Below are 12,959 nucleotides of genomic sequence, written 5' to 3' on the forward strand. Positions count from 1 at the left end.
GATCTCGGCTCACTGCAAGCTCCGCCTCCCGGGTTCCCGCCATTCTCCTGCCTCAGCCTCCTGAGTAGCTGGGACTACAGGCGCCTGCCACCGCGCCCGGCTAATTTTTTGTATTTTTAGTAGAGACGGGGTTTCACTGTGGTCTCGATCTCCTGACCTTGTGATCCGCCCGTCTCGGCCTCCCAAAGTGCTGGGATTACAGGCTTGAGCCACCGCGCCCGGCCCAAAGAACATCTTAATACAAAATTTCAGCTAGGGAGAATAAGTTCAAGAGATCCATTGTACAATATGATGACCATAGTTAATAACAATGTATTATATTCTTGAAAATTGCTAAGAAAGATTTTAAGTGTTAAAATCTTAACACTTAATAGATTTTAAGTGTTCTCATAAAAAAAATAAGTATGTAAGGTAATGCATATATTAATTAGCTCTATTTAGCCGTACCACAGTTTATATATATTTCACGTTGTACACAATAAATGTGTCTAATATTTACTAGTCAATCATGATATTTTTAAAAATATCATGTTATTTACAAAATTTTGTTTGTAATTGGTTTTTGCTTTACATGAGAGTGTATAGGGCCAACTACTTTACAGTTGAATCTTCTTTATACATATTAATCCAGTGGAAAAAATTTGAAACGTTTTCTGACACAGGGTCTTGCTCTGTTGCCCAGGCTGGAGTGCAGTGGCACGATCCTGGCTCACTGCAATCTTTTTTTTTTTTTTGAGACGGAGTCTTGCTCTGTGGCTGAGGCTGGAGTGCAGTGGCCGGATCTCAGCTCACTGCAAGCTCCGCCTCCCGGGTTTACACCATTCTCCTGCCTCAGCCTCCCGAGTAGCTGGGACTACAGGCGCCCGCCACCTCGCCCGGCTAGTTTTTTGTATTTTTTAGTAGAGACGGGGTTTCACCGTGTTAGCCAGGATGGTCTCCATCTCCTGACCTCGTGATCCGCCCGTCTCGGCCTCCCAAAGTGCTAGGATTACAGGCTTGAGCCACCGCGCCCGGCCAAGCTCACTGCAATCTTGAACTCCTGGACTCAAGGAATCCTACCACCTCAGCCTTCTGAGTAGCTAAGACTACAGGCCCATGCCACCAAACCTCACCGATTTTTCGTTTTAAGAGAGAGTCTTACTATGTTGTCCACGCTGGTCTGAAACTCCTGGCTTCAAACAATTCTCTGACCTCAGCCTCCCAAAGCACTGGGATTAAGGCATGAGTCATCGTGCCTAGCTGAAACATTTTTGTTTGTTTTGAGACAGGGCCTCACTGTCTCCCAGGTTGTAGTATAGTGGCTCAATGAAAGCTCACTGCAGCCTTGAACTCCTGGCTGGACTAAAATGATTCCCCCCACCTCAGCCTCTGGAGTAGCTAGGACCACAGGCACACACGACCATGCCCAGCTAATTTTTAAATCTTTGTAGCAACAGAATGTTGCCATGTTGCCCAGGCTGGTCTCAGACTCTGGGCTCAAGTGATCCTCCAGCCTTGACCTCTCAAAGTGCTGGGATTACCGGTGTGAGCCCCCTCACCCCGCTGAAACATTTTTAAACCTGTACTTTTACCTAGGAAAAATTAATTAGCCAAAGAAAGAGTAAACTTTGTTTCTTTTTTAAAAAATGTGTAATATCAGGCCGGGTGCAGTGGTTCACGCCTGTAATCCCAGCACTTTGGGAGGCCGAGGCAGGCGGATCACAAGGTCAGGAGATGGAGACCATCCTGGCTAACACAATGCAATTCCATCTCTACTAAAAAACAAAAAATTAGCCGGGTGTTGTGGCAGGCGCCTGTAGTCCCAGCTACTCGGGAGGCTAAGGCAGGAGAATGGCCTGAACCTGGGAGGTGGTGCTTGCGGTGGGCAGAGATCGTCCCACGGCACTCCAGCCTGGGCGACAGAGTGACACTCCGTCTCAAAAAAAAAAAAAAAAGAAAAGTGTAAATCTACGGTTTTTCGTGGGACTGAAAGTCAGCAAAATATCAATGACAATTATAATTATGATGGGTGTTCTGCTCATAGGCTATTGATGTTTGGATGACTAATAAAATAAGGACATACACAATTCATAATTATATGTATTCCATAAAAATTCCTTTTTGTGTCTTCATTTCAGCAAAGTTTCTTTGTTATCATTAAGATATCACATAATTTATGTTCTACAGATAGTAATGCCAAATTAGATAATGTTTCTTGGGTCATTGTCATTCTTTTTGCCATGTTGCCCAGGCTGGTCTCAAATTCCTGGGCTCAAATGACCCACCCGCCTCAGCCTCCCAAAGTGCTGGGATCACAGGCGTGAGCCGCCAAGTTCAACCCATTGTCATTCCTCAATAGTTTTATTATTTCCAATAAATTTTGTTCTGCCGAAGGAAGATAAACTGGAATTTTAAATAAAATTCTTAAAGCAATACTTAGATTTGGAAATGAACCATGATTTTTACATATCACATTTAAACAATGTGATGGTTCACATGCGATCATTCATTGTTTTCACAGAAACTATTACTATATATTTTAATATTGCCACGTAAATCATTGTCACTTTGATTGCTATTTTCTTTTTTTTTTTTTTTTTTTAAACGGAGTCTTGCTCTGTTACCTAGGCTGGAGTGTAATGGCGTGATCTCGGCTCACTGCAACCTCTGCCTCCGGGGTTCAAGCGATTCTCCTGCCTCAGCCTTCTGAGTAGCTGGGACTATAGGCACGTGACACCACACCCAGCTAATTTTTGTATTTTTAGTAGAGATGCGGTTTCACCATGTTGGCCAGGATGGTCTCGATCTCTTGACCTCGTGATCTGCCCACCTCAGCCTCCCAAAGTGCTGGGATTACAGGCGTGAGCCACCGCGTCTGGCCTGATTGCTATTTTCACTATCTTGTAGTTGTATCTACATCCATGAAGGTTTTGGAAAATTCTTCTCCTTTCCAATATTTCAATGCTAGGGTATAATAAAGAAAATCAAAACTAGCAGTATGTTGCTTGATTTGTTCAAATGTCTTTTCAATTAGACTATACACTAATTTATCAGGTTCAGAAAACAATATAAGAATTAATTTCCATCCTGGCTAATACGGTGAAACCCCGTCTCTACTAAAAATACAAAAAACTAGCCGGGCGAGGTGGCGGGCGCCTGTGGTCCCAGCTACTCGGGAGGCTGAGGCAGGAGAATGGCGGGAACCCGGGAGGCGGAGCTTGCAGTGAGCTGAGGTCCGGCCACTGCACTCCAGCCCGGCGACAGAGCGAGACTCCATCTCAAAAAAAAAAAAAAAAAAAAAAAGAATTAATTTTAGGTATATTTTTACGTAAGTTTTCTTCCTTACAGTTATGTGAACTTGTGTTTCCTCATTCTAATTCCCTTGTATTGAATTGGAATGTTAATTTTGTTGGTTTTCATTCAGTTTCATTCACTTCAGAAAAAAAAAATTTCTCTAAAAAATATTAATTCTTTTACAATTTAAATTTATTTGAGTTTTTAAAACTTGTATTAACTTTTTTTTTTTTTTTTGAGATTTTTTTTTGCTCTGTCTCCAGGCTGGAGTGCAGTGGCATGATCTCGGCTCACTGCAACCTCCACCTCCTGGGTTCAAGTGATTCTCGTGCCTCAGCCTCCCGAGTAGCTGGGATTACAGGCGTGCACCACCACACCCAGCTAATTTTTATATTTTTTGTAGAGACAGGGTTTCACCATGTTGGCCAGGATTGTCTCAATATCTTGACCTCGAGATCCATCGCCTCGGCCTCCCAAAGTGCTGGGATTACAGGCGTGAGCCACCATGCCTGTCCATATTAACATTATTAAAAGCAAGCAAGACTGGGTGTGGTGGCTCATGCTTGTAACGCCAGCACTTTGAGAGCCCAAGGCAAGAGGATCACTTGAGCTCAGGAGTTCAAGACCAGCGTAGGCAATATAGTGAGACCCTGTCTCTACACAAAATAGAAAAAATTACCCAAGTGTGGTGGTGAGTTGCTGTAGCCCCAGCTACTCAGGAGGCTGAGGTGGGAGGATTGCTTGAGCCCAAGAGGCCGAGGCTGCAGAGAGCCATGATACTGCCACTGTACTCCAGTCTGGGTGACAGAGTGAGACCCTGTCTTAAAAAATAAATTAAAAGAGCAAGCAATGCTACGTATCAAAAAACTAGATAGTACAAACTCAAAACAAATCATTTTCTGCCTAGGTCCCTGATTTGGTCTTTACTTGAGCACCTTCCGTTATTTCACTTTACTCTTCTAGATCATCTCATATCTCGTCTAAATCAAATCTAACTGTTTCAACATGATGAATGCCCCTGGAACCAGGAATTAAAACATAAATACAAGCAGGAAAATGAATACACTTTCTTCATTACTCAAGGCATGCTACTTTGTTATTAAAGATCCTTTGCATTCCCATGATCAGAAAGACAGGATTTGATAAGTTAATTTGTTTTTTCCCTATTAGGTAAAAAACTTTCCATTACTCAAACCTCCCTGCTCTCCAAAGCAGTGTCCATTTCAAATGTCAACTGCAGCACAACTCCAAAATCTTCATGACATTCAGACACAGTTGCCTTTTGTTTTCAGGTCACGGCATGAGAAATGAGAAGGAGCATATCCCTAGAGCCTGGAAGGTGTTGATTTCCAGGGCAGATGCTTAGCGTTTCTGGTCAGAACTGAGTACCAAGTCCTAAGTGACAGAGGCAACCATAGCCATGCGTGTTTTTGTTTTTGTTTTTGTTTTGTAGCCATGCATTCTTTTTTTTTTTTTTTTTTTTTTTGGAGACAGAGTCTTGCTCCGTTGCCCAGGCTGGAGTGCAATGGTGCGATCTCGCCTCACTGGAAGCTCTGCCTCCCGGGTTCAAGCTATTTTTCTGCCTCAGCCTCCCAAGTAGCTGGGATTACAGGTGCCTGCCACCAAGCCTGGGTAATTTTTGTATTTTTAGAAGAGACGGGGTTTCATCATGTTGGCCAAGCTGGTCTTGAACTCCTGACCTTGTGATCTGCCCTGCCTCAGCCTCCCAAAGTACTGGGATTACAGGCGTGCGCCACTGTACCCGGCCTGTCACCATGCATTCTTTAAATGTACTTTTTCGTATGTTTGTGACATGAGTTTTATAAAGTGCAGGGTCAGAGGAAGTTTCCCTCTTGCCTGGGTCAAAGGGAGATACTTCATGGAAACTTCTCACCCCACTAAGATCACAATTCCTGAGCCCCTGCCTGCTGGTCTGCTGTGCTGGACTTTTGTTTTGTTTTGTTTTGTTTTTAGACAGGGTTTTACTCTGTCCCTCAGGCTGGAGTGCAGTGGTGCAACCGCAGGTAACCGCAGCTGGAACTCCTGGGCCCAAGCAATCTTCTGGCCTCAGCCTTTCCACTAGCTGGGACTATAGGCACGCACCACCATGCCTGGCCTGGCTTGTGCTAGATTTTCACTGGCTTCCACTGATCTGTTGTTGATGACTCAGATTTGATTGGGACAGTGCATGGGGAAAAGAAAGGGGGCTCTCAGATTTCTGTATATTAAAAACAGTGGGCTGGGCACAAATAGTGGCTCACGCCTATAATCTCAGCAATTTAGGAGGCCAAGGTGAGAGGATTGCTTGAGTCCAGGAGTTTGAGACCATCCTGGGCAATACAGGGGGATCCCATCTCTGCAAAAAAAAAAAAAATTTTTTTTGTTTTGAGACAGAGTTTCACTTTGTCACCCAGGCTGGAGTGCAGTGGTGCAATCTTGGCTCACCACAATCTCCGCCTTCTGGGTTCAAGCGATCCTGCCTTAGCCTCCTGAGCAGCCTGGGTGACAGAGTGAGACCCTGTCTCAAACAAACAAACAAAATAAAGATGAAGCTGATTGTTATCTCCCAGGTCCTCAGGCTGAAACTGAAGCATTACAATCTTCCAGAAAATGAAGACTTTCAAAACTCTGATCAGCATGAACTAAGGGACATAGTCCTGTTATCAGATTAAAGCCCCTATGAATGGAAAGAAATGTCAGGCCAGGCGTGGTGGCTCACACCTGTAATCCCAGCACTTTGGGAGGCTGAGGCGGGTGGATCACCTGAGGTCAGGAGTTCGAGACCAGCCTGGCCAACATGGTGAAACTCCATCTCTGCTGAAAATACAAAAATTAGCCAGGCAAGGTGGTGCACGCCTGTAATTCCAACTACTCCGTGGTGTAATCCCAACTACACCACTGCACTCTAGTCTGGGCGACAGAGTGAGACTCTGTCTCAAAAAGAAAGAAAAAAAAAATGAAAAAAGAAATATGAGGGAAGCCCTGCAAACCTAAAGAAGGCAGTCTCAGGACAACTCTGGGAAGTTAAACATCAATTTTTCAGATAGCTAATATACAAAAGTCAAAATATTTAAGTAATTCTGTAATAGTTAGATGGCTTCCTAGAGGTGAAGTTGACAAGTCATAAAAAAGGAAGTTGGAATGCCCAAAGGTTGCTAAACTTTAGAAGTCAATGCCACTTTAAAAGCAGTTTTCTTTTTTTTTTTTTTTTTTTTTTGAGACGGAGTCTCGCTCTGTCGCCCAGGCTGGAGTGCAGTGGCCGCATCTCAGCTCACTGCAAGCTCTGCCTCCCGGGTCTATGCCATTCTCCTGCCTCAGCCTCCCGAGTAGCTGGGACTACAGGCGCCCACCACCTCACCCGGCTAGTTTTTTGTATTTTTTAGTAGAGACGGGGTTTCACCGTATTTAGCCAGGCTGGTCTCGATCTCCTGACCTTGTGATCCGCCCGTCTCAGCCTCCCAAAGTGCTGGGATTACAGGCTTGAGCCACCGCGCCCGGCCTAAAAGCAGTTTTCAGCCAGGCATGGTGGCTCACGCCTGTAATCCCAGCACTCTGGGAGGCTGAGGCGGGTGGGTCATGAGGTCAGGAGTTCGAGACCAGCCTGGCCAACATAGTGAAACCCCGTCGGTACTAAAAATACAAAAAATTAGCCGGGCGTGGTGGCGGGCGCCTGTAGTCCCAACTACTCAGGTGGCTGAGGCAGGAGAATCGCTTAAACGCAGGAGGCAGAGGTTGCAGTGAGCTGAGATCGCGCCATTGCACTCCAGCCTAGACGACAGTGAGAGACTCCATCTCAAAAATAAATAAATAAATAAATAAATAAATAAATAAATAAAGTAGTTTTCATTCACCCTGCTTGTCTAATATATACATATATATATTATATATATATTGTGTGTGTGTGTGCGTGTGTGTTTGGGAGTGTGTTACAAGCTAGGAATCCTAAGAACAAAAATTATGAGTCTACATCCTTTCTGGAATTATTGAAAGTGACTATGGTCTTATTTTGCCAGTTCATCAAGGTTTAACATGTATGACAAATGACAAAGTTTATAAACCCTTTTGAGAATCTACCTGTTAAATTACACCAATGTCTGTCTCCCTCTTCAGTTATCTGGGCATATAAAGAGGACCTAAGATATATACATGAAAGCTCACCAAGTTATTTGGGAGAAACAACATAAAGTATGGATTTTTCCCTTAGCACATAACAATAAAGCCAACTTCTTCAAGGAAATATTGCAAATATAAAGGTGTAATTATATTTGTTATAGACAACCTCTAAGTGATGCTCATAATGCTCTTAGTCATTTTCATGTTTCTGCATGGGGTCAGCATCTTAGAGAGTCTGTGCCTAAAGGAGTCATCTGAATGGCACTTAGCACTGACACCACAGCCATCAGATGAGCGTTTGAATACACAGAATGACTCTAGGAGCTCTGATGGAAGAGGCAGGACAAGTACATTAAGAATACTTGACAAAGAGCAAATAAGACCAGAAACCCAAGTCACACTTGACTATTTTTCTCAAGTTCTACATCCATATCCGGGTGGCTGTACTCTAAAATACATATATATAAAATAGCCAACCATTTCTCATACCCTCCACTGCTACTGCCCTGGTCCAAGCTACCATCATCATTGCCCAGGTCATTGCATTAACTTCAACAGTTCACTCTGCTTCCAACTTTGCCCTTCTGTAGGTTATTCTCCACACAGCCCGACTGATATTTTAAAAATACAAGTCAGATTATGCTATTCCTGTGCTCGGAATTCTCCAGTGGTCAAATTCCTCATCACAGCCCACAAAATCCTACATGCTCTGGACTCCACATGTTTCTCTGACCTCACCTCTTCTCGTTTCATCCTTTCCTCATTCCATTCCAAATACTGGCCTCTAGGCACACTTCTCTCAGAGTCATTGTACTAGCTGTTCCCTCTGCTTTGACTGTCAGCCACCAAATGTTCATTTGGTAGGCTGCTTTACTTCTTTAGGTCTTCTTTTCAGGAAGGCCTTCCCTCATCATTACATCTAAAATAAAGTACTCCATCACTCTGTCTTCCCTGTATCCTGCGTTTTCTCCACAGCATTTGCTACAACCTAGGAATTACACATCTATTTGTTAATTTGTTTAGTGCGTCTACCCTCCCTACCCCAAACAGTCTGTGAAGTCAGGAAGGGGACATTATCTGTTGCAATCACTGCTGTATTCCCAGCATGCACACCAGAGTTTGGTATAAAATAAATGTAATGAGTAAATGAAATGAGTATACTATTATGGCAGGCACATTATAACCTCTCACCATTTATTTTAGTTGTTCCGTTTATCAATTAGTATGTAACAATCTACTTGAAAATATAGAGGCTTAAAATAATAACACTTATTTATTTATTTATTTTGAGATAGGGTCTCACTCTGTCACCCAGGCTGTAGTGTAATGGTGCTATCGGAGCTCCCTGCAGCATTGACCTCCCGGGCTCAAGGGATCCTCCCACCTCAACCTCCTGAGTAGCTGGGACTACAGATGTATGCCCCCATGCCCAGCTAATTTTTTAATTTTTTGTAGAGATGGAATCTTGCTATGTTGCCCAGGCTGGTCTCAAACTCCTGGACCCAAGCAATCCTCCCACCTCTGCCTCCCAAAGTGTTGGGATTACAGGTGTAAGCCATTGCATCTGGCCTTTTAAATTTTTTTTGTAGAGACAGGATCTTGCTATGTTGCCCAGGCTGGTCCCAAACTCCTGGGCTCAAGTTCTCCTTCTGTCTTGGCCTTCCAAAGTGTTGGGATTCCAGACGTGAGCCACTGAGCCTGGCCTTCTAATTTTTTTTTATTTTTTATTTTTTTATTTTTTTAGACAGGGTCTCACTCTGTTGTGCAGGCTGCAGTGCAGTGGTGCAATTTCAGCTCACTGCAATCTCTTCCTCCAAGATTCAAGTGATTCTCCTGCCTCTGTCTCCCAAGTAGCTGGGATTACAGGCACACGCCATCACACCCAGCTAATTTTTGTGGGTTTTTTCTTTCTTTCTTTCTTTTTTGAGACAGAGTCTTGCTCTGTTACCCAGGCTGGAATACAACGGCACAATCTTAGCTTACTGCAACCTCTGCCTCCCGGGTTCAAGTGATTCTCCCGCCTCAGTCTCCCAAGTAGCTGGGACTACAGGCGCCAACCAGAATGCCCAGCTACTTTTTGTATTTTTAGTAGAGACAGGGTTTCACCATTTTGGCCAGGCTGGTCTCGAACTCCTGACCTCAAGTGATCCGCCCCCCTCAGCCTCCCAAAGTGCTGCGACTACAGGTATGAGTCACTGCGCCCAGCTTAATTTTGTGTATTTTTATTAGAGACGGGGTTTTGCCATGTTGGCCAGGCTGGTCTCGAACTCCTGACCTCGGGTAATACGATTTCCTTGGGCTCCTAAATTGCTGGGATTACAGGCATGAGCCACCAGGCCTGTCCTCTAATTTTATTTGAGGTGTTTTTGTTTTGTTTTGTTTTGTTTTGACAAATACAGGCTTGCAGTGGATTAGGGGTAATTTGGTCTTGCTTGCAGTGCTTCTACTCACCAGAAGGAGGAGTGTGACCAGCAAGCTATCAGAAGATGAAGCTGTATTTCAAGAGGCAGATAGAAAATTGGGAAATGAACAAATGACCTACTTCTTTCCATCCAAGTATACCTGAAGAAGGGTGCAGCTACTGGCTACTGGCCTAAAATTTGGGAAGAGAAGGAGGATATTGGTGAAAGCCTGGGAGAAGCTTGCCAAGATTCATCTATTTCCAGTAACAGAGGGGCAGAAGCAGGTGAGTTTGAGTTTGTGTGTTTGTGGGTGTTTGAGGTGATGCCTCAGAGAGAGAAGGTGGCTAATGACAGGGTCATTAGATGTCAGTAAGTGACTTCACAATTCAAAGTGTTGCTATCCTAAAACCAGGAAGTAAGCACAGGACCTCATGGATTTTACACAGGTCATATTCATGTGCACTTCTGAGTTTGGTCCAAAAATATGGTATAACCTATATGTGTTCCACAACTGTCTTTTGCATTTTATCTTCTATAATACACAAATGGCCATTCTTCCTTCAGCTATGAAATTGATTTTACCTCCTAGACCCACTACCTCCTAATTCTTGCCCCTCTCTTTAACCCATGAATCCCTGCTGCCAGTCTTTGGTTGAGACAAAGACCAGCCTTGGGTGGGGACTCCTTTTTTCAAGAATGTCTGAGGCTATCAGTAGTAGTGAATTTATATATTCTCAATACCAAAAGAGGCTGAAACAATTCTTGGATGGCTTCAAGTTTGAAACTAACAAGTCAGAAAGACTCCAGACCATTTCAGCCCCCAGGGCCATGGGTAGCACCAAAGGAGAGAATGACCTTTAGGATCCCCACAGTCTTCATTAGCACCCCCATCATTGATATAAACTATTAGTATTTTCTCAATTTCTATAAAGTGCTATGTACATGCAGCTTCAATACCTGTTTCCTCACCCTACCTCCCCACCTAGTAAGCTGATATATGCTCCTGCTACATAAAAATCCTAAAGCCATCCCTGGTTGGTTATCTGCAATGACCCATAACATTTGGTTTCCTGGAGTAGGTGCAATTGAGATTCTTTGAACTTTGCCCATTTTAAGTCTAACACAACCAGTGTAGTTGCAGCATTTACATTGGAAAAACAGGTTCTGATCAGCATTAGTATGGGCACAAGTGAGTATAGTTTTAACTTCCTTGCTAAACTAGAATATTTGCCTCTAGATCACCATATGTACTTTCTTTGGTCATTTATTGCTGAAATAATCATTAAACCTTGGTGTCGTCCCCATCATAGATGAAGTAAAGGCCCAGGCAAGAAAATCTCTAGATGATTTTTTCCTTTAAAACCACCCAATTTAGGATAATTTTTTTATTCATCAAAAGTAGAAACTTAACATGACTTCCTAGATGAGACTTTTAAAATTTTACTGTCACCATTACTTACACGCTTGTTGAAGAATATAGAACAAGTCCTCTTTTCCAGAATAAAATAATCTTTTTTTTCTATAATAGAATAGCTATATTTTTTCTTTTTCTACTAGAATCCTCTGTTTGCTGGAGGAAATACTTGGATAAGGTGCTGCTGTGGAGGGTGAGGCCTCAAGGACATGCTGAAGCATCAGGCTTGCTGAACTGCTATGCAGAAAGCCAGGTGAAGAATTTGCTTTGCACACCTGTAATCCTAGCATTTTGGGAGGCTGAAGTAGGAGGATCACACAGCTGCACTCCAGCCTGGGCAATAGAATGAGATCTCATCTCTCTAAAAAACAAACAAATCTGGTCAACACAGCAAGATTCCATCTCCATCAGGGGGTGGAGCGGGGGGAAGAATTTGCTTTGCTTCTAAAAGGAAGCCATATGAATGAGACGGGGGAAAGGAAAGAGAGGAGAGTGAAGCCACCATGTTGGCTTTCTATGAATTGACCCTTCTCCATGACCCCACTGTCGTCAGTGAAGTCTACTAAAATCTGCAAAATGTTGGTGGAAATGAATTTCCTGTGAAAAGTTATGTAGGGCTAAATTCTGGGCTGGCATGAATGAAAGAGGAACAGAAACAGCAAGCCCCAAAATATGAGCTGAAGGCAGAAATGATCAGAAATTATAAGTCACTGGGAATTAGCAGGAATTCTAGTTAGGACATTGGATTTTACAGACCTCAAAAACTGAAAGATTGAGTGGAATTTAACTGCTTTTCTGAGGGGAAAGAGCTTCCCTAGTTGACATCTGAAATAATTCTTGAAGAGAATTATTTTGGGAAGGTAAAGCACTGCCTAACACAAATCTTCAGGCCTAAAAGTTCATGTCACACGGAAGGGTAATTAGTTTCTAACTTTATTATTTGGAAATTTAAAATCCATATAAGAAGAATTGGTAGCTAGGCGCAGTGGCTCACGCCTGTGGTCCCAGCACTTTGGGAGGCCAAGGCAGGCAGATCACTTGAGCCTAGGAGTTCGAGGCTAGCCTGGGCAACATGGTGAAACCTCATCTCTACATACACAAATACACACACACACACACACACACACACACACACACACACACTCAAACTGAGAGTGTGTGCCTCAGAGAGAGAAGATGGTGCCTGCTCCTGCCCCTCCATTATTGGAAACAGAGGAATCTTGGCAAGCTTCTCCCAGGCTTTCCCTATATCCTCCTTCCCTTCCCAAATTTTAGGCCAGTAAAATCGTATATTTATATACAAAAAAAAATAGCTCTGTGTGATGGCATGTGCCTGTAGTCCCAGCTACTTGAGAGGCTGAGGCGGTAGGATCAATTGAGCCTGGGAGGTAGAGACTGCAGTGAGCTGTGATCACACCACTGCACTCCAGCCTGGGTGACAGAGTGAGACCCAGCCTCAAAAACAAACAAACAAACAAAAACAAACCCAAAACAAACAAAACCAGAATTGGCTTTTCCATGTTACCTTTAAGAATCTACTGGTTATGGCGGGGCACGGTGGCCCACACCCATAATCCCAGCATTTTGGGAGGCCGAGATGGGTGGATCACCTGAGGTCAGGAGTTTGAGACCAGCCTGGCCAACATGGCGAAACCCCTTCTCTACTCAAAATACAAAAATTAGCCGGGCGTGGTGGCGGGCACCTGTAATCCCAGCTACTCAGGGGGCTGAGACAGGAGAATCACTTGAACCCTGGA

This window comes from Macaca mulatta, chromosome 1 (genome assembly GCF_049350105.2).
Source record: "Macaca mulatta isolate MMU2019108-1 chromosome 1, T2T-MMU8v2.0, whole genome shotgun sequence".
NCBI classification, from domain to species: Eukaryota; Metazoa; Chordata; class Mammalia; order Primates; family Cercopithecidae; genus Macaca; species Macaca mulatta.